This window comes from Cinclus cinclus, chromosome 31 (genome assembly GCF_963662255.1).
Source record: "Cinclus cinclus chromosome 31, bCinCin1.1, whole genome shotgun sequence".
NCBI lineage: Eukaryota > Metazoa > Chordata > Aves > Passeriformes > Cinclidae > Cinclus > Cinclus cinclus.
In genome coordinates, this window is record NC_085076.1 from 3,480,684 (window position 1) to 3,502,718 (window position 22,035).

A 22,035-nucleotide genomic window follows, 5' to 3' on the forward strand; every position below is an offset into this window, starting at 1 on the left:
AGACCAAAGCTGCCACCTCCTCCAAACCTGGCTGCCATCGGAGGCCCAAACGCGCCCTACAAAATGACACCTGCCAAGTGGGCTCTTGAGTTTGGCTTCTTGGGGAAAAGTGCCTCCTTTCGGAGCCAAATTGCCTAACTTGCCTGCGGCCCGTCCTGGGCTTTTGCCTCCAAAAATTCCGGAAGGACGAGGATTTCTCCCAGACCAAAGCTGCCCCCTCCTCCAAACCTGGCTGCCATCGGAGGCCCAAACGCGCCCCACAAAATGACACCTGCATTGAGGGTTCTTGAGTTTGGCTTCCTGGGGAAAAGTGCCTCCTTTCGGAGTGAACTTGCCTGCGGCCCATGCAGGGCTTTTGCCTACAAAAATTCCATAAGGACGAGGATTTCTCCCAGACCAAAGCTGCCCCCTCCTCCAAACCTGGCTGCCATCGGAAGCCCAAACGTGCCCTACAAAATGACATCTGCCAAGTGGGCTCTTGAGTTTGGCTTCTTGGGTGGAAGTACCTCCTTTCAAAGCCAACTTGCCTGCGGCCCGTCCTGGGCTTTTGCCTACAAAAATTCCATAAGGACGAGGATTTCTCCCAGACCAAAGCTGCCCCCTCCTCCAAACCTGGCTGCCATCGGAGGCCCAAACGTGCCCTACAAAATGACACCTGCCAAGTGGGCTCTTGAGTTTGGCTTCTTGGGTGGAAGTGCCTCCTTTCAAAGCCAACTTGCCTGCGGCCCGTGCTGGGCTTTTGCCTACAAAAATTCCATAAGGACGAGGATTTCTCCCAGACCAAAGCTGCCCCCTCCTCCAAACCTGGCTGCCATCGGAGGCCCAAACGCGCCCTACAAAATGACATCTGCCAAGTGGGCTCTTGAGTTTGGCTTCTTGGGGAAAAGTGCCCCCTTTCGGAGCCAACTTGCCTAACTTGCCTGCGGCCCGTCCTGGGCTTTTGAGTACAAAAATTCCAGAAGGACGAGGATTTCTCCCAGACCAAAGCTGCCCCCTCCTCCAAACCTGGCTGCCATCGGAGGCCCAAACGCGCCCTACAAAATGACATCTGCCAAGTGGGCTCTTGAGTTTGGCTTCTTGGGGAAAAGTGACTCCTTTCAAAACCAACTTGCCTGCGTCCCGTCCCGGACGTTTGCTACAAAAATTCCATAAGGACGAGGATTCCTCCCAGACCAAAGCTGCCCCCTCCGCCAAACCTGGCTGCCATCGGAGGCCCAAACGCGCCCTACAAAATGACATCTGCCAAGCGGGCTCTTGAGTTTGGCTTCTTGGGGAAAAGTGCCTCCTTTCGGAGTCAACTTGCCTGCGGCCCATGCAGGGCTTTTGCCGACAAAAATTCCATAAGGACGAGGATTTCTCCCAGACCAAAGCTGCCCCCTCCTCCAAACCTGGCTGCCATCGGAGGCCCAAACGCGCCCCACAAAATGACATCTGCCAAGTGGGCTCTTGAGTTTGGCTTCATGGGGAAAAATGCCTCCTTTCGGAGCCAAATTGCCTAACTTGCCTGCGGCCCGTCCTGGGCTTTTGCCTCCAAAAATTCCGGAAGGACGAGGATTTCTCCCAGACCAAAGCTGCCCCCTCCTCCAAACCTGGCTGCCATCGGAGGCCCAAACGCGCCCCACAAAATGACACCTGCATTGAGGGTTCTTGAGTTTGGCTTCCTGGGGAAAAGTGCCTCCTTTCGGAGTCAACTTGCCTGCGGCCCATGCAGGGCTTTTGCCTACAAAAATTCCAGAAGGACGAGGATTTCTCCCAGGCCAAAGCTGCCCCCTCCTCCAAACCTGGCTGCCATCGGAGGCCCAAACGCGCCCTACAAAATGACACCTGCCAAGTGGGCTCTTGAGTTTGGCTTCTTGGGGAAAAGTGACTCCTTTCAAAACCAACTTGCCTGCGTCCAGTCCCGGGCTTTTGCTACAAAAATTCCATAAGGACGAGGATTCCTCCCAGGCCAAAGCTGCCCCCTCCTCCAAACCTGGCTGCCATCGGAGGCCCAAACGCGCCCTACAAAATGACATCTGCCAAGTGGGCTCTTGAGTTTGGCTTTCTGGGGAAAAGTGCCTCCTTTCGGAGTCAACTTGCCTGCGGCCCATGCAGGGCTTTTGCCTACAAAAATTCCAGAAGGACGAGGATTTCTCCCAGACCAAAGCTGCCCCCTCCTCCAAACCTGGCTGCCATCGGAGGCCCAAACGTGCCCTACAAAATGACATCTGCCAAGTGGGCTCTTGAGTTTGGCTTCTTGGGTGGAAGTGCCTCCTTTCAAAGCCAACTTGCCTGCGTCCCGTCCTGGGCTTTTGCCTACAAAAATTCCATAAGGACGAGGATTTCTCCCAGACCAAAGCTGCCCCCTCCTCCAAACCTGGCGGCCATCGGAGGCCCAAACGCGCCCTACAAAATGACATCTGCCAAGTGGGCTCTTGAGTTTGGCTTCTTGCGGAAAAGTGCCTCCTTTCAAAGCCAACTTGCCTAACTAGCCTGCAGCCCATTCTGGGATTTTGCCTACAAAAATTCCATAAGGACGAGGATTTCTCCCAGACCAAAGCTGCCCCCTCCTCCAAATCTAGCTGCCATCGGTGGCCCAAACGCGCCCTACAAAATGACATCTGCCAAGTGGGCTCCTGAGTTTGGCTTCTTGGGGGAAAGTGCCTCCTTTCAAAGCCAACTTGCCGGCAGCCCGTGCTGGGCTTTAGACTACAAAAATTCCATAAGGACAAGGATTTCTCCCAGACCAAAGCTGCCCCCTCCTCCAAACCTGGCTGCCATCGGAGGCCCAAACGCGCCCCACAAAATGACATCTGCATTGAGGGTTCTTGAGTTTGGCTTCTTGGGGAAAAGTGCCTCCTTTCGGAGCCAACTTGCCTAACTTGCCTGCGGCCCATCCTGGGCTTTTGCCTCCAAAAATTCCATAAGGACGAGGATTTCTCCCAGACCAAAGCTGCCCCCTCCTCCAAACCTGGCTGCCATCGGAGGCCCAAATGCGCCCCACAAAATGACATCTTCATTGAGGGTTCTTGAGTTTGGCTTCTTGGGGAAAAGTGCCTCCTTTCGGAGTCAACTTGCCTAACTTGCCTGCGGACCATGCGGGGTTTTTGCCTACAAAAATTCCATAAGGACGAGGATTTCTCCCAGACCAAAGCTGCCCCCTCCTCCAAACCTGGCTGCCATCGGAGGCCCAAACGCGCCCTACAAAATGACACCTGCCAAGTGGGCTCTTGAGTTTGGCTTCTTGGGGAAAAGTGCCTCCTTTCGGAGTCAACTTGCCGGCGGCCCATGCAGGGCTTTTGCCTCCAAAAATTCCATAAGGACGAGGATTTCTCCCAGACCAAAGCTGCCCCCTCCTCCAAACCTGGCTGCCATCGGAGGCCCAAACGCGCCCTACAAAATGACACCTGCCATGTGGGCTCTTGAGTTTGGCTTCTTGGGGGAAAGTGCCTCCTTTCGGAGCCAACTTGCCTAACTAGCCTGCGGCCCGTCCTGGGCTTCTGCCTACAAAAATTCCATAAGGACGAGGATTTCTCCCAGACCAAAGCTGCCCCCTCCTCCAAACCTGGCTGCCATCCGAGGCCCAAACGCGCCCTACAAAATGACATCTGCCAAGTGGGCTCTTGAGTTTGGCTTCTTGCGGAAAAGTGCCTCCTTTCGGAGCCAACTTGCCTAACTTGCCTGCGGCCCGTCCTGGGCTTTTGCCTCCAAAAATTCCATAAGGACGAGGATTTCTCCCAGACCAAAGCTGCCCCCTCCTCCAAACCTGGCTGCCATCGGAGGCCCAAACGCGCCCCACAAAATGACACCTGCATTGAGGGTTCTTGAGTTTGGCTTCCTGGGGAAAAGTGCCTCCTTTCGGAGTCAACTTGCCTGTGGCCCATGCAGGGCTTTTGCCTACAAAAATTCCAGAAGGACGAGGATTTCTCCCAGACCAAAGCTGCCCCCTCCTCCAAACCTGGCTGCCATCGGAGGCCCAAACGTGCCCTACAAAATGACACCTGCCAAGTGGGCTCTTGAGTTTGGCTTCTTGGGTGGAAGTGCCTCCTTTCAAAGCCAACTTGCCTGCGGCCCGTGCTGGGCTTTTGCCTACAAAAATTCCAGAAGGACGAGGATTTCTCCCAGACCAAAGCTGCCCCCTCCTCCAAACCTGGCTGCCATCGGAGGCCCAAACGCGCCCTACAAAATGACATCTGCCAAGTGGGCTCTTGAGTTTGGCTTCTTGGGGAAAAGTGCCCCCTTTCGGAGCCAACTTGCCTAACTTGCCTGCGGCCCGTCCTGGGCTTTTGAGTACAAAAATTCCAGAAGGACGAGGAATTCTCCCAGACCAAAGCTGCCCCCTCCTCCAAACCTGGCTGCCATCAGAGGCCCAAACGCGCCCTACAAAAGGACATCTGCATTGTGGGTTCTTGAGTTTGGCTTCTTGGGGAAAAGTGCCTCCTTTCAAAGCCAACTTGCCTAACTTGCCTGCGGCCCGTCCTGGGCTTTTGCCTACAAAAATTCCAGAAGGACAAGGATTTCTCCCAGACCAAAGCTGCCCCCTCCTCCAAACCTGGCTGCCATCGGAGGCCCAAACGCGCCCTACAAAATGACATCTGCCAAGTGGGCTCTTGAGTTTGGCTTCTTGGGGAAAAGTGCCTCCTTTCGGAGTCAACTTGCCGGCGGCCCATGCAGGGCTTTTGCCTCCAAAAATTCCATAAGGACGAGGATTTCTCCCTGACCAAAGCTGACCCCTCCTCCAAACCTGGCTGCCATCGGAGGCCCAAACGTGCCCTACAAAATGACATCTGCCAAGTGGGCTCTTGAGTTTGGCTTCTTGGGTGGAAGTGCCTCCTTTCAAAGCCAACTTGCCTGCGGACCGTCCTGGGCTTTTGCTTCCAAAAATTCCATAAGGACGAGGATTTCTCCCAGACCAAAGCTGCCCCCTCCTCCAAAACTGGCTGCCATCGGAGGCCCAAACGCGCCCTACAAAATGACATCTGCCAAGTGGGCTCTTGAGTTTGGCTTCTTGCGGAAAAGTGCCTCCTTTCAAAGCCAACTTGCCTGCGGCCCGTGCAGGGCTTTTGCCTACAAAAATTCCATAAGGACGAGGATTTCTCCCAGACCAAAGCTGCCCCCTCCTCCAAACCTGGCTGCCATCGGTGGCCCAAACGCGCCCCACAAAATGACATCTGCCAAGTGGGCTCCTGAGTTTGGCTTCTTGGGGGAAAGGGCCTCCTTTCAAAGCCAACTTGCCTGCAGCCCGTGCTGGGCTTTAGACTACAAAAATTCTATAAGGACGAGGATTTCTCCCAGACCAAAGCTGCCCCCTCCTCCAAACCTGGCTGCCATCGGAGGCCCAAACGCGCCCCACAAAATGACATCTGCATTGAGGGTTCTTGAGTTTGGCTTCTTGGGGAAAAGTGCCTCCTTTCGGAGCCAACTTGCCTAACTTGCCTGCGGCCCGTCCTGGGCTTTTGCTACAAAAATTCCATAAGGACGAGGATTTCTCCCAGACCAAAGCTGCCCCCTCCTCCAAACCTGGCTGCCATCGGAGGCCCAAACGCGCCCTACAAAATGACATCTGCATTGTGGTTTCTTGAGTTTGGCTTCTTGCGGAAAAGTGCCTCCTTTCAAAGCCAACTTGCCTAACTTGCCTGCGGCCCATGCGGGGTTTTTGCCTACAAAAATTCCATAAGGACGAGGATTTCTCCCAGACCAAATCTGCCCCCTCCTCCAAACCTGGCTGCCATCGGAGGCCCAAACGCGCCCTACAAAATGACACCTGCCAAGTGGGCTCTTGAGTTTGGCTCTCTGGGGAAAAGTGCCTCCTTTCGGAGTCAACTTGCCTGCGGCCCGTCCTGGGCTTTTGCCTACAAAAATTCCATAAGGACGAGGATTTCTCCCAGACCAAAGCTGCCCCCTCCTCCAAACCTGGCTGTCATCGGAGGCCCAAACGCGCCCTACAAAATGACATCTGCCAAGTGGGCTCTTGAGTTTGGCTTCTTGGGGGAAAGTGCCTCCTTTCGGAGCCAACTTGCCTGCGGCCCGTCCTGGGATTTTGAGTACACAAATTCCATAAGGACGAGGATTTCTCCCAGACCAAAGCTGCCCCCTCCTCCAAACCTGGCTGCCATCGGAGGCCCAAACGCGCCCTACAAAATGACATCTGCCAAGTGGGCTCTTGAGTTTGGCTTCCTGGGGAAAAGTGCTTCCTTTCGGAGCCAAAATTCCTAACTTGCCTGCGGCCCGTCCTGGGCTTTAGACTACAAAAATTCCAGAAGGACGAGGATTTCTCCCAGACCAAAGCTGCCCCCTCCTCCAAACCTGGCTGCCATCGGAGGCCCAAACGCGCCCCACAAAATGACACCTGCATTGAGGGTTCTTGAGTTTGGCTTCCTGGGGAAAAGTGCCTCCTTTCGGAGTCAACTTGCCTGCGGCCCATGCAGGGCTTTTGCCTACAAAAATTCCATAAGGACGAGGATTTCTCCCAGACCAAAGCTGCCCCCTCCTCCAAACCTGGCTGCCATCGGAGGCCCAAACGTGCCCTACAAAATGACACCTGCCAAGTGGGCTCTTGAGTTTGGCTTCTTGGGTGGAAGTGCCTCCTTTCAAAGCCAACTTGCCTGCGGCCCGTCCTGGGCTTTTGCCTACAAAAATTCCATAAGGACAAGGATTTCTCCCAGACCAAAGCTGCCCCCTCCTCCAAACCTGGCTGCCATCGGAGGCCCAAACGCGCCCTACAAAATGACATCTGCCAAGTGGGCTCTTGAGTTTGGCTCTCTGGGGAAAAGTGCCTCCTTTCGGAGTCAACTTGCCTGCGGCCCATTCTGGGCTTTTGCCTACAAAAATTCCATAAGGACGAGGATTTCTCCCAGACCAAAGCTGCCCCCTCCTCCAAACCTGGCTGTCATCGGAGGCCCAAACGCGCCCTACAAAATGACATCTGCCAAGCGGGCTCTTGAGTTTGGCTTCTTGGGGAAAAGTGCTTCCTTTCGGAGCCAAAATTCCTAACTTGCCTGCAGCCCGTGCTGGGCTTTAGACTACAAAAATTCCAGAAGGACGAGGATTTCTCCCAGACCAAAGCTGCCCCCTCCTCCAAACCTGGCTGCCATCGGAGGCCCAAACGCGCCCCACAAAATGACACCTGCATTGAGGGTTCTTGAGTTTGGCTTCCTGGGGAAAAGTGCCTCCTTTCGGAGTCAACTTGCCTGCGGCCCATGCAGGGCTTTTGCCTACAAAAATTCCATAAGGACGAGGATTTCTCCCAGACCAAAGCTGCCCCCTCCTCCAAACCTAGCTGCCATCGGTGGCCCAAACGCGCCCTACAAAATGACATCTGCCAAGTGGGCTCCTGAGTTTGGCTTCTTGGGGGAAAGTGCCTCCTTTCAAAGCCAACTTGCCTGCAGCCCGTGCTGGGCTTTAGACTACAAAAATTCCATAAGGACGAGGATTTCTCCCAGACCAAAGCTGCCCCCTCCTCCAAACCTGGCTGCCATCAGAGGCCCAAACGCGCCCCACAAAATGACATCTGCCATGTGGGCTCTTGAGTTTGGCTTCTTGGGGAAAAGTGCCTCATTTCGGAGCCAACTTGCCTAACTTGCCTGCAGCCCGTCCTGGGCTTTTGCCTCCAAAAATTCCAGAAGGACGAGGATTTCTCCCAGACCAAAGCTGCCCCCTCCTCCAAACCTGGCTGCCATCGGAGGCCCAAACGCGCCCCACAAAATGACACCTGCATTGAGGGTTCTTGAGTTTGGCTTCTTGGGGAAAAGTGCCTCCTTTCGGAGTCAACTTGCCTGCGGCCCATGCAGGGCTTTTGCCTACAAAAATTCCATAAGGACGAGCATTTCTCCCAGACCAAAGCTGCCCCCTCCTCCAAACCTGGCTGCCATCGGAGGCCCAAACGTGCCCTACAAAATGACATCTGCCAAGTGGGCTCTTGAGTTTGGCTTCTTGGGTGGAAGTGCCTCCTTTCAAAGCCAACTTGCCTGCGGCCCGTCCTGGGCTTTTGCCTACAAAAATTCCATAAGGACGAGGATTTCTCCCAGACCAAAGCTGCCCCCTCCTCCAAACCTAGCTGCCATCGGAGGCCCAAACGCGCCCTACAAAATGACATTTGCCAAGTGGGCTCTTGAGTTTGGCTTCTTGCGGAAAAGTGCCTCCTTTCAAAGCCAACTTGCCTAACTATCCTGCGGCCCGTGCTGGGCTTTAGACTACAAAAATTCCATAAGGACGAGGATTTCTCCCAGACCAAAGCTGCCCCCTCCTCCAAACCTGGCTGCCATCAGAGGCCCAAACGCGCCCCACAAAATGACATCTGCATTGAGGGTTCTTGAGTTTGGCTTCGTGGGGAAAAGTGCCTCCTTTCGGAGCCAACTTGCCTAACTAGCCTGCGGCCCGTCCTGGGCTTTTGAGTACAAAAATTCCAGAAGGACGAGGATTTCTCCCAGACCAAAGCTGCCCCCTCCTCTAAACCTGGCTGCCATCGGAGGCCCAAACGTGCCCTACAAAATGACATCTGCCAAGTGGGCTCTTGAGTTTGGCTTCTTGGGTGGAAGTGCCTCCTTTCAAAGCCAACTTGCCTGCGGCCCGTCCTGGGCTTTTGCCTACAAAAATTCCATAAGGACGAGGATTTCTCCCAGACCAAAGCTGCCCCCTCCTCCAAACCTGGCTGCCATCGGAGGCCCAAACGTGCCCTACAAAATGACACCTGCCAAGTGGGCTCTTGAGTTTGGCTTCTTGGGGAAAAGTGACTCCTTTCAAAACCAACTTGCCTGCGTCCCGTCCCGGGCTTTTGCTACAAAAATTCCATAAGGACGAGGATTCCTCCCAGACCAAAGCTGCCCCCTCCTCCAAACCTGGCTGCCATCGGAGGCCCAAACGCGCCCCACAAAATGACACCTGCATTGAGGGTTCTTGAGTTTGGCTTCCTGGGGAAAAGTGCCTCCTTTCGGAGTCAACTTGCCTGCGGCCCATGCAGGGCTTTTGCCTACAAAAATTCCAGAAGGACGAGGATTTCTCCCAGACCAAAGCTGCCCCCTCCTCCAAACCTGGCTGCCATCGGAGGCCCAAACGTGCCCTACAAAATGACACCTGCCAAGTGGGCTCTTGAGTTTGGCTTCTTGGGTGGAAGTGCCTCCTTTCAAAGCCAACTTGCCTGCGGCCCGTCCTGGGCTTTTGCCTACAAAAATTCCATAAGGACAAGGATTTCTCCCAGACCAAAGCTGCCCCCTCCTCCAAACCTGGCTGCCATCGGAGGCCCAAACGCGCCCTACAAAATGACATCTGCCAAGTGGGCTCTTGAGTTTGGCTCTCTGGGGAAAAGTGCCTCCTTTCGGAGTCAACTTGCCTAACTTGACTTCGGCCCGTCCTGGGCTTTTGCCTCCAAAAATTCCAGAAGGACGAGGATTTCTCCCAGACCAAAGCTGCCCCCTCCTCCAAACCTGGCTGCCAACGGAGGCCCAAACGTGCCCTACAAAATGACACCTGCCAAGTGGGCTCTTGAGTTTGGCTTCTTGGGTGGAAGTGCCTCCTTTCAAAGCCAACTTGCCTGCGGCCCGTCCTGGGCTTTTGCCTACAAAAATTCCATAAGGACGAGGATTTCTCCCAGACCAAAGCTGCCCCCTCCTCCAAACCTGGCTGTCATCGGAGGCCCAAACGCGCCCTACAAAATGACATCTGCCAAGCGGGCTCTTGAGTTTGGCTTCTTGGGGAAAAGTGCTTCCTTTCGGAGCCAAAATTCCTAACTTGCCTGCGGCCCGTGCTGGGCTTATAGACTACAAAAATTCCAGAAGGACGAGGATTTCTCCCAGACCAAAGCTGCCCCCTCCTCCAAACCTGGCTGCCATCGGAGGCCCAAACGCGCCCCACAAAATGACACCTGCATTGAGGGTTCTTGAGTTTGGCTTCCTGGGGAAAAGTGCCTCCTTTCGGAGTCAACTTGCCTGCGGCCCATGCAGGGCTTTTGCCTACAAAAATTCCATAAGGACGAGGATTTCTCCCAGACCAAAGCTGCCCCCTCCTCCAAACCTAGCTGCCATCGGTGGCCCAAACGCGCCCTACAAAATGACATCTGCCAAGTGGGCTCCTGAGTTTGCCTTCTTGGGGGAAAGTGCCTCCTTTCAAAGCCAACTTGCCTGCAGCCCGTGCTGGGCTTTAGACTACAAAAATTCCATAAGGACGAGGATTTCTCCCAGACCAAAGCTGCCCCCTCCTCCAAACCTGGCTGCCATCAGAGGCCCAAACGCGCCCCACAAAATGACATCTGCCATGTGGGCTCTTGAGTTTGGCTTCTTGGGGAAAAGTGCCTCATTTCGGAGCCAACTTGCCTAACTTGCCTGCAGCCCGTCCTGGGCTTTTGCCTCCAAAAATTCCAGAAGGACGAGGATTTCTCCCAGACCAAAGCTGCCCCCTCCTCCAAACCTGGCTGCCATCGGAGGCCCAAACGCGCCCCACAAAATGACACCTGCATTGAGGGTTCTTGAGTTTGGCTTCTTGGGGAAAAGTGCCTCCTTTCGGAGTCACCTTGCCTGCGGCCCATGCAGGGCTTTTGCCTACAAAAATTCCAAAAGGACGAGCATTTCTCCCAGACCAAAGCTGACCCCTCCTCCAAACCTGGCTGCCATCGGAGGCCCAAACGTGCCCTACAAAATGACATCTGCCAAGTGGGCTCTTGAGTTTGGCTTCTTGGGTGGAAGTGCCTCCTTTCAAAGCCAACTTGCCTGCGGCCCGTCCTGGGCTTTTGCCTACAAAAATTCCATAAGGACGAGGATTTCTCCCAGACCAAAGCTGCCCCCTCCTCCAAACCTGGCTGCCATCGGAGGCCCAAACGCGCCCTACAAAATGACATTTGCCAAGTGGGCTCTTGAGTTTGGCTTCTTGCGGAAAAGTGCGTCCTTTCAAAGCCAACTTGCCTAACTATCCTGCGGCCCGTGCTGGGCTTTAGACTACAAAAATTCCATAAGGACGAGGATTTCTCCCAGACCAAAGCTGCCCCCTCCTCCAAACCTGGCTGCCATCAGAGGCCCAAACGCGCCCCACAAAATGACATCTGCATTGAGGGTTCTTGAGTTTGGCTTCGTGGGGAAAAGTGCCTCCTTTCGGAGCCAACTTGCCTAACTAGCCTGCGGCCCGTCCTGGGCTTTTGCCTCCAAAAATTCCAGAAGGACGAGGATTTCTCCCAGACCAAAGCTGCCCCCTCCTCTAAACCTGGCTGCCATCGGAGGCCCAAACGTGCCCTACAAAATGACATCTGCCAAGTGGGCTCTTGAGTTTGGCTTCTTGGGTGGAAGTGCCTCCTTTCAAAGCCAACTTGCCTGCGGCCCGTCCTGGGCTTTTGCCTACAAAAATTCCATAAGGACGAGGATTTCTCCCAGACCAAAGCTGCCCCCTCCTCCAAACCTGGCTGCCATCGGAGGCCCAAACGCGCCCCACAAAATGACATCTGCCAAGTGGGCTCTTGAGTTTGGCTTCTTGGGGAAAAGTGCCTCCTTTCGGAGCCAAAATGCCTAACTTGCCTTCGGCCCGTCCTGGGCTTTTGCCTCCAAAAATTCCAGAAGGACGAGGATTTCTCCCAGGCCAAAGCTGCCCCCTCCTCCAAACCTGGCTGCAATCGGAGGCCCAAACGTGCCCTACAAAATGACACCTGCCAAGTGGGCTCTTGAGTTTGGCTTCTTGGGGAAAAGTGACTCCTTTCAAAACCAACTTGCCTGCGTCCCGTCCCGGGCTTTTGCTACAAAAATTCCATAAGGACGAGGATTCCTCCCAGACCAAAGCTACCCCCTCCTCCAAACCTGGCTGCCATCGGAGGCCCAAACGCGCCCTACAAAATGACATCTGCCAAGTGGGCTCTTGAGTTTGGCTTCCTGGGGAAAAGTGCCTCCTTTCGGAGTCAACTTGCCTGCGGCCCATGCAGGGCTTTTGCCGACAAAAATTCCATAAGGACGGGGATTTCTCCCAGACCAAAGCTGCCCCCTCCTCCAAACCTGGCTGCCATCGGAGGCCCAAACGCGCCCTACAAAATGACACCTGCCAAGTGGGCTCTTGAGTTTGGGTTCTTGGGGAAAAGTGCTTCCTTTCGGAGCCAAAATGCCTAACTTGCCTGCGGCCCGTCCTGGGCTTTTGAGTACAAAAATTCCAGAAGGACGAGGAATTCTCCCAGACCAAAGCTGCCCCCTCCTCCAAACCTGGCTGCCATCAGAGGCCCAAACGCGCCCTACAAAAGGACATCTGCATTGTGGGTTCTTGAGTTTGGCTTCTTGGGGAAAAGTGCCTCCTTTCAAAGCCAACTTGCCTAACTTGCCTGCGGCCCGTCCTGGGCTTTTGCCTACAAAAATTCCAGAAGGACAAGGATTTCTCCCAGACCAAAGCTGCCCCCTCCTCCAAACCTGGCTGCCATCGGAGGCCCAAACGCGCCCTACAAAATGACATCTGCCAAGTGGGCTCTTGAGTTTGGCTTCTTGGGGAAAAGTGCCTCCTTTCGGAGTCAACTTGCCGGCGGCCCATGCAGGGCTTTTGCCTACAAAAATTCCAGAAGGACGAGGATTTCTCCCAGACCAAAGCTGACCCCTCCTCCAAACCTGGCTGCCATCGGAGGCCCAAACGTGCCCTACAAAATGACATCTGCCAAGTGGGCTCTTGAGTTTGGCTTCTTGGGTGGAAGTGCCTCCTTTCAAAGCCAACTTGCCTGCGGCCCGTCCTGGGCTTTTGCTTCCAAAAATTCCATAAGGACGAGGATTTCTCCCAGACCAAAGCTGCCCCCTCCTCCAAACCTGGCTGCCATCGGAGGCCCAAACGCGCCCTACAAAATGACATCTGCCAAGTGGGCTCTTGAGTTTGGCTTCTTGCGGAAAAGTGCCTCCTTTCAAAGCCAACTTGCCTGCGGCCCGTGCAGGGCTTTTGCCTACAAAAATTCCATAAGGACGAGGATTTCTCCCAGACCAAAGCTGCCCCCTCCTCCAAACCTGGCTGCCATCGGTGGCCCAAACGCGCCCCACAAAATGACATCTGCCAAGTGGGCTCCTGAGTTTGGCTTCTAGGGGGAAAGTGCCTCCTTTCAAAGCCAACTTGCCTGCAGCCCGTGCTGGGCTTTAGACTACAAAAATTCTATAAGGACGAGGATTTCTCCCAGACCAAAGCTGCCCCCTCCTCCAAACCTGGCTGCCATCGGAGGCCCAAACGCGCCCCACAAAATGACATCTGCATTGAGGGTTCTTGAGTTTGGCTTCTTGGGGAAAAGTGCCTCCTTTCGGAGCCAACTTGCCTAACTTGCCTGCGGCCCGTGCTGGGCTTTTGCTACAAAAATTCCATAAGGACGAGGATTTCTCCCAGACCAAAGCTGCCCCCTCCTCCAAACCTGGCTGCCATCGGAGGCCCAAACGCGCCCTACAAAATGACATCTGCATTGTGGGTTCTTGAGTTTGGCTTCTTGGGAAAAGTGCCTCCTTTCAAAGCCAACTTGCCTAACTTGCCTGCGGCCTGTGCTGGGCTTTTGCCTACAAAAATTCCATAAGGACGAGGATTTCTCCCAGACCAAAGCTGCCCCCTCCTCCAAACCTGGCTGCCATCGGAGGCCCAAACGCGCCCTACAAAATGACACCTGCCAAGTGGGCTCTTGAGTTTGGCTTCTTGGGGAAAAGTGCCTCCTTTCAAAGCCAACTTGCCTAACTAGCCTGCGGCCCGTGCTGGGCTTTAGACTACAAAAATTCCATAAGGACGAGGATTTCTCCCAGACCAAAGCTGCCCCCTCCTCCAAACCTGGCTGCCATCGGAGGCCCAAACGCGCCCCACAAAATGACATCTGCCAAGTGGGCTCTTGAGTTTGGCTTCCTGGGGAAAAGTGCCTCCTTTCGGAGTCAACTTGCCTGCGTCCCATGCAGGGCTTTTGCCTACAAAAATTCCATAAGGACGAGGATTTCTCCCAGACCAAAGCTGCCCCCTCCTCCAAACCTGGCTGCCATCGGAGGCCCAAACGTGCCCTACAAAATGACACCTGCCAAGTGGGCTCTTGAGTTTGGCTTCTTGGGTGGAAGTGCCTCCTTTCAAAGCCAACTTGCCTGCGGCCCGTCCTGGGCTTTTGCCTACAAAAATTCCATAAGGACGAGGATTTCTCCCAGACCAAAGCTGCCCCCTCCTCCAAACCTGGCTGCCATCGGAGGCCCAAACGCGCCCTACAAAATGACATCTGCCAAGTGGGCTCTTGAGTTTGGCTTCTTGCGGAAAAGTGACTCCTTTCAAAGCCAACTTGCCTAACTAGCCTGCGGCCCGTGCTGGGCTTTAGACTACAAAAATTCCATAAGGACGAGGATTTCTCCCAGACCAAAGCTGCCCCCTCCTCCAAACCTGGCTGCCATCAGAGGCCCAAACGCGCCCCATAAAATGACATCTGCATTGAGGGTTCTTGAGTTTGGCTTCTTGGGGAAAAGTGCCTCCTTTCGGAGCCAACTTGCCTAACTTGCCTGCGGCAAATCCTGGGCTTTTGCCTCCAAAAATTCCAGAAGGACGAGGATTTCTCCCAGACCAAAGCTGCCCCCTCCTCCAAACCTGGCTGCCATCGGAGGCCCAAACGTGCCCTACAAAATGACATCTGCCAAGTGGGCTCTTGAGTTTGGCTTCTTGGGGAAAAGTGACTCCTTTCAAAACCAACTTGCCTGTGTCCCGTCCCGGGCTTTTGCTACAAAAATTCCATAAGGACGAGGATTCCTCCCAGACCAAAGCTGCCCCCTCCTCCAAACCTGGCTGCCATCGGAGGCCCAAACGCGCCCCACAAAATGACATCTGCCAAGTGGGCTCTTGAGTTTGGCTTCTTGGGGAAAAGTGCCTCCTTTCGGAGTCAACTTGCCTGCGGCCCATGCAGGGCTTTTGCCTACAAAAATTCCAGAAGGACGAGGATTTCTCCCAGACCAAAGCTGCCCCCTCCTCCAAACCTGGCTGCCATCGGAGGCCCAAACGCGCCCTACAAAATGACACCTGCCAAGTGGGCTCTTGAGTTTGGCTTCTTGGGGGAAAGTGCCTCCTTTCAAAGCCAACTTGCCTGCGGCCCGTCCTGGGCTTTTGAGTACACAAATTCCATAAGGACGAGGATTTCTCCCAGACCAAAGCTGCCCCCTCCTCCAAACCTGGCTGCCATCGGAGGCCCAAACGCGCCCTACAAAATGACATCTGCCAAGTGGGCTCTTGAGTTTGGCTTCTTGGGGAAAAGTGCTTCCTTTCGGAGCCAAAATTCCTAACTTGCCTGCGGCCCGTCCTGGGCTTTAGACTACAAAAATTCCATAAGGACGAGGATTTCTCCCAGACCAAAGCTGCCCCCTCCTCCAAACCTGGCTGCCATCGGAGGCCCAAACGCGCCCCACAAAATGACACCTGCATTGAGGGTTCTTGAGTTTGGCTTCCTGGGGAAAAGTGCCTCCTTTCGGAGTCAACTTGCCTGCGGCCCATGCAGGGCTTTTGCCTACAAAAATTCCATAAGGACGAGGATTTCTCCCAGACCAAAGCTGCCCCCTCCTCCAAACCTGGCTGCCATCGGAGGCCCAAACGTGCCCTACAAAAGGACACCTGCCAAGTGGGCTCTTGAGTTTGGCTTCTTGGGTGGAAGTGCCTCCTTTCAAAGCCAACTTGCCTGCGGCCCGTCATGGGCTTTTGCCTACAAAAATTCCAGAGGGACAAGGATTTCTCCCAGACCAAAGCTGCCCCCTCCTCCAAACCTGGCTGCCATCGGAGGCCCAAACGCGCCCTACAAAATGACATCTGCCAAGTGGGCTCTTGAGTTTGGCTCTCTGGGGAAAAGTGCCTCCTTTCGGAGTCAACTTGCCTGCGGCCCATTCTGGGCTTTTGCCTACAAAAATTCCATAAGGACGAGGATTTCTCCCAGACCAAAGCTGCCCCCTCCTCCAAACCTGGCTGCCATCGGAGGCCCAAACGCGCCCTACAAAATGACATCTGCCAAGTGGGCTCTTGAGTTTGGCTCTCTGGGGAAAAGTGCCTCCTTTCGGAGTCAACTTGCCTGCGGCCCGTCCTGGGCTTTTGCCTACAAAAATTCCATAAGGACGAGGATTTCTCCCAGACCAAAGCTGCCCCCTCCTCCAAACCTGGCTGCCATCGGAGGCCCAAACGCGCCCTACAAAATGACACCTGCCAAGTGGGCTCTTGAGTTTGGCTTCTTGGGTGGAAGTGCCTCCTTTCAAAGCCAACTTGCCTGCGGCCCGTCCTGGGCTTTTGCCTACAAAAATTCCATAAGGACGAGGATTTCTCCCAGACCAAAGCTGCCCCCTCCTCCAAACCTGGCTGCCATCGGAGGCCCAAACGCGCCCTACAAAATGACATTTGCCAAGTGGGCTCTTGACTTTGGCTTCTTGCGGAAAAGTGCCTCCTTTCAAAGCCAACTTGCCTAACTATCCTGCGGCCCGTGCTGGGCTTTAGACTACAAAAATTCCATAAGGACGAGGATTTCTCCCAGACCAAAGCTGCCCCCTCCTCCAAACCTGGCTGCCATCAGAGGCCCAAACGCGCCCCACAAAATGACATCTGCATTGAGGGTTCTTGAGTTTGGCTTCGTGGGGAAAAGTGCCTCCTTTCGGAGCCAACTTGCCTAACTAGCCTGCGGCCCGTCCTGGGCTTTTGCCTCCAAAAATTCCAGAAGGACGAGGATTTCTCCCAGACCAAAGCTGCCCCCTCCTCTAAACCTGGCTGCCATCGGAGGCCCAAACGTGCCCTACAAAATGACATCTGCCAAGTGGGCTCTTGAGTTTGGCTTCTTGGGTGGAAGTGCCTCCTTTCAAAGCCAACTTGCCTGCGGCCCGTCCTGGGCTTTTGCCTACAAAAATTCCATAAGGACGAGGATTTCTCCCAGACCAAAGCTGCCCCCTCCTCCAAACCTGGCTGCCATCGGAGGCCCAAACGCGCCCCACAAAATGACATCTGCCAAGTGGGCTCTTGAGTTTGGCTTCTTGGGGAAAAGTGCCTCCTTTCGGAGCCAAAATGCCTAACTTGCCTTCGGCCCGTCCTGGGCTTTTGCCTCCAAAAATTCCAGAAGGACGAGGATTTCTCCCAGGCCAAAGCTGCCCCCTCCTCCAAACCTGGCTGCAATCGGAGGCCCAAACGTGCCCTACAAAATGACACCTGCCAAGTGGGCTCTTGAGTTTGGCTTCTTGGGGAAAAGTGACTCCTTTCAAAACCAACTTGCCTGCGTCCCGTCCCGGGCTTTTGCTACAAAAATTCCATAAGGACGAGGATTCCTCCCAGACCAAAGCTACCCCCTCCTCCAAACCTGGCTGCCATCGGAGGCCCAAACGCGCCCTACAAAATGACATCTGCCAAGTGGGCTCTTGAGTTTGGCTTCCTGGGGAAAAGTGCCTCCTTTCGGAGTCAACTTGCCTGCGGCCCATGCAGGGCTTTTGCCGACAAAAATTCCATAAGGACGGGGATTTCTCCCAGACCAAAGCTGCCCCCTCCTCCAAACCTGGCTGCCATCGGAGGCCCAAAGGCGCCCTACAAAATGACACCTGCCAAGTGGGCTCTTGAGTTTGGGTTCTTGGGGAAAAGTGCTTCCTTTCGGAGCCAAAATGCCTAACTTGCCTGCGGCCCGTCCTGGGCTTTTGAGTACAAAAATTCCAGAAGGACGAGGAATTCTCCCAGACCAAAGCTGCCCCCTCCTCCAAACCTGGCTGCCATCAGAGGCCCAAACGCGCCCTACAAAAGGACATCTGCATTGTGGGTTCTTGAGTTTGGCTTCTTGGGGAAAAGTGCCTCCTTTCAAAGCCAACTTGCCTAACTTGCCTGCGGCCCGTCCTGGGCTTTTGCCTACAAAAATTCCAGAAGGACAAGGATTTCTCCCAGACCAAAGCTGCCCCCTCCTCCAAACCTGGCTGCCATCGGAGGCCCAAACGCGCCCTACAAAATGACATCTGCCAAGTGGGCTCTTGAGTTTGGCTTCTTGGGGAAAAGTGCCTCCTTTCGGAGTCAACTTGCCGGCGGCCCATGCAGGGCTTTTGCCTTCAAAAATTCCATAAGGACGAGGATTTCTCCCAGACCAAAGCTGCCCCCTCCTCCAAACCTGGCTGCCATCGGAGGCCCAAACGTGCCCTACAAATGGACACCTGCCAAGTGGGCTCTTGAGTTTGGCTTCTTGGGTGGAAGTGCCTCCTTTCAAAGCCAACTTGCCTGCGGCCCGTCCTGGGCTTTTGCTTCCAAAAATTCCATAAGGACGAGGATTTCTCCCAGACCAAAGCTGCCCCCTCCTCCAAACCTGGCTGCCATCGGAGGCCCAAACGCGCCCTACAAAATGACATCTGCCAAGTGGGCTCTTGAGTTTGGCTTCTTGCGGAAAAGTGCCTCCTTTCAAAGCCAACTTGCCTGCGGCCCGTGCAGGGCTTTTGCCTACAAAAATTCCATAAGGACGAGGATTTCTCCCAGACCAAAGCTGCCCCCTCCTCCAAACCTGGCTGCCATCGGTGGCCCAAACGCGCCCCACAAAATGACATCTGCCAAGTGGGCTCCTGAGTTTGGCTTCTTGGGGGAAAGTGCCTCCTTTCAAAGCCAACTTGCCTGCAGCCCGTGCTGGGCTTTAGACTACAAAAATTCTATAAGGACGAGGATTTCTCCCAGACCAAAGCTGCCACCTCCTCCAAACCTGGCTGCCATCGGAGGCCCAAACGCGCCCCACAAAATGACATCTGCATTGAGGGTTCTTGAGTTTGGCTTCTTGGGGAAAAGTGCCTCCTTTCGGAGCCAACTTGCCTAACTTGCCTGCGGCCCGTCCTGGGCTTTTGCTACAAAAATTCCATAAGGACGAGGATTTCTCCCAGACCAAAGCTGCCCCCTCCTCCAAACCTGGCTGCCATCGGAGGCCCAAACGCGCCCTACAAAATGACATCTGCCAAGTGGGCTCTTGAGTTTGGCTTCTTGGGGAAAAGTGCCTCCTTTCAAAGCCAACTTGCCTAACTTGCCTGCGGCCCGTCCTGGGCTTTTGCCTACAAAAATTCCAGAAGGACGAGGATTTCTCCCAGACCAAAGCTGCCCCCTCCTCCAAACCTGGCTGCCATCGGAGGCCCAAACGCGCCCTACAAAATGACACCTGCCAAGTGGGCTCTTGAGTTTGGCTTCTTGGGGAAAAGTGACTCCTTTCAAAACCAACTTGCCTGCGTCCCGTCCCGGGCTTTTGCTACAAAAATTCCATAAGGACGAGGATTCCTCCCAGACCAAAGCTGCCCCCTCCTCCAAACCTGGCTGCCATCGGAGGCCCAAACGCGCCCTACAAAATGACAACTGCCAAGTGGGCTCTTGAGTTTGGCTCTCTGGGGAAAAGTGCCTCCTTTCGGAGTCAACTTGACTGCGGCCCGTCCTGGGCTTTTGCCTACAAAAATTCCATAAGGACGAGGATTTCTCCCAGACCAAAGCTGCCCCCTCCTCCAAACCTGGCTGTCATCGGAGGCCCAAACGCGCCCTAAAAAATGACATCTGCCAAGTGGGCTCTTGAGTTTGGCTTCTTGGGTGGAAGTACCTCCTTTCAAAGCCAACTTGCCTGCGGCCCGTCCTGGGCTTTTGCCTACAAAAATTCCATAAGGACGAGGATTTCTCCCAGACCAAAGCTGCCCCCTCCTCCAAACCTGGCTGCCATCGGAGGACCAAACGCGCCCCACAAAATGACATCTGCCAAGTGGGCTCTTGAGTTTGGCTTCTTGGGGAAAAGTGCCTCCTTTCAAAGCCAACTTGCCTAACTTGCCTGCGGCCCGTCCTGGGCTTTTGCCTACAAAAATTCCATAAGGACGAGGATTTCTCCCAGACCAAAGCTGCCCCCTCCTCCAAACCTGGCTGCCATCGGAGGCCCAAACGCGCCCTACAAAATGACACCTGCCAAGTGGGCTCTTGAGTTTGGCTTCTTGGGGAAAAGTGACTCCTTTCAAAACCAACTTGCCTGCGTCCCGTCCCGGGCTTTTGCTACAAAAATTCCATAAGGACGAGGATTCCTCCCAGACCAAAGCTGCCCCCTCCTCCAAACCTGGCTGCCATCGGAGGCCCAAACGCGCCCTACAAAATGACAACTGCCAAGTGGGCTCTTGAGTTTGGCTCTCTGGGGAAAAGTGCCTCCTTTCGGAGTCAACTTGACTGCGGCCCGTCCTGGGCTTTTGCCTACAAAAATTCCATAAGGACGAGGATTTCTCCCAGACCAAAGCTGCCCCCTCCTCCAAACCTGGCTGTCATCGGAGGCCCAAACGCGCCCTACAAAATGACATCTGCCAAGTGGGCTCTTGAGTTTGGCTTCTTGGGTGGAAGTACCTCCTTTCAAAGCCAACTTGCCTGCGGCCCGTCCTGGGCTTTTGCCTACAAAAATTCCATAAGGACGAGGATTTCTCCCAGACCAAAGCTGCCCCCTCCTCCAAACCTGGCTGCCATCGGAGGACCAAACGCGCCCCACAAAATGACATCTGCCAAGTGGGCTCTTGAGTTTGGCTTCTTGGGGAAAAGTGCCTCCTTTCAAAGCCAACTTGCCTAACTAGCCTGCGGCCCGTGCTGGGCTTTAGACTACAAAAATTCCATAAGGACGAGGATTTCTCCCAGACCAAAGCTGCCCCCTCCTCCAAACCTGGCTGCCATCGGAGGACCAAACGCGCCCCACAAAATGACACCTGCATTGAGGGTTCTTGAGTTTGGCTTCCTGGGGAAAAGTGCCTCCTTTCGGAGTCAACTTGCCTGCGTCCCATGCAGGGCTTTTGCCTACAAAAATTCCAGAAGGACGAGGATTTCTCCCAGACCAAAGCTGCCCCCTCCTCCAAACCTGGCTGCCATCGGAGGCCCAAACGTGCCCTACAAAATGACATCTGCATTGTGGGTTCTTGAGTTTGGCTTCTTGGGGAAAAGTGCCTCCAATCGGAGCCAACTTGCCTGCGGCCCGTCCTGGGCTTTTGCCTACAAAAATTCCATAAGGACGAGGATTTCTCCCAGACCAAAGCTGCCCCCTCCTCCAAACCTGGCTGCCATCGGAGGCCCAAACGCGCCCTACAAAATGACATCTGCCAAGTGGGCTCTTGAATTTGGCTTCTTGCGGAAAAGTGACTCCTTTCAAAGCCAACTTGCCTAACTATCCTGCGGCCCGTGCTGGGCTTTAGACTACAAAAATTCCATAAGGACGAGGATTTCTCCCAGACCAAAGCTGCCCCCTCCTCCAAACCTGGCTGCCATCAGAGGCCCAAACGCGCCCCACAAAATGACATCTGCATTGAGGGTTCTTGAGTTTGGCTTCTTGGGGAAAAGTGCCTCCTTTCGGAGCCAACTTGCCTAACTTGCCTGCGGCAAATCCTGGGCTTTTGCCTCCAAAAATTCCAGAAGGACGAGGATTTCTCCCAGACCAAAGCTGCCCCCTCCTCCAAACCTGGCTGCCATCGGAGGCCCAAACGTGCCCTACAAAATGACATCTGCCAAGTGGGCTCTTGAGTTTGGCTTCTTGGGGAAAAGTGACTCCTTTCAAAACCAACTTGCCTGTGTCCCGTCCCGGGCTTTTGCTACAAAAATTCCATAAGGACGAGGATTCCTCCCAGACCAAAGCTGCCCCCTCCTCCAAACCTGGCTGCCATCGGAGGCCCAAACGCGCCCCACAAAATGACATCTGCCAAGTGGGCTCTTGAGTTTGGCTTCTTGGGGAAAAGTGCCTCCTTTCGGAGTCAACTTGCCTGCGGCCCATGCAGGGCTTTTGCCTACAAAAATTCCATAAGGACGAGGATTTCTCCCAGACCAAAGCTGCCCCCTCCTCCAAACCTGGCTGCCATCGGAGGCCCAAACGCGCCCTACAAAATGACACCTGCCAAGTGGGCTCTTGAGTTTGGCTTCTTGGGGGAAAGTGCCTCCTTTCAAAGCCAACTTGCCTGCGGCCCGTCCTGGGCTTTTGAGTACACAAATTCCATAAGGACGAGGATTTCTCCCAGACCAAAGCTGCCCCCTCCTCCAAACCTGGCTGCCATCGGAGGCCCAAACGCGCCCTACAAAATGACATCTGCCAAGTGGGCTCTTGAGTTTGGCTTCTTGGGGAAAAGTGCTTCCTTTCGGAGCCAAAATTCCTAACTTGCCTGCGGCCCGTCCTGGGCTTTA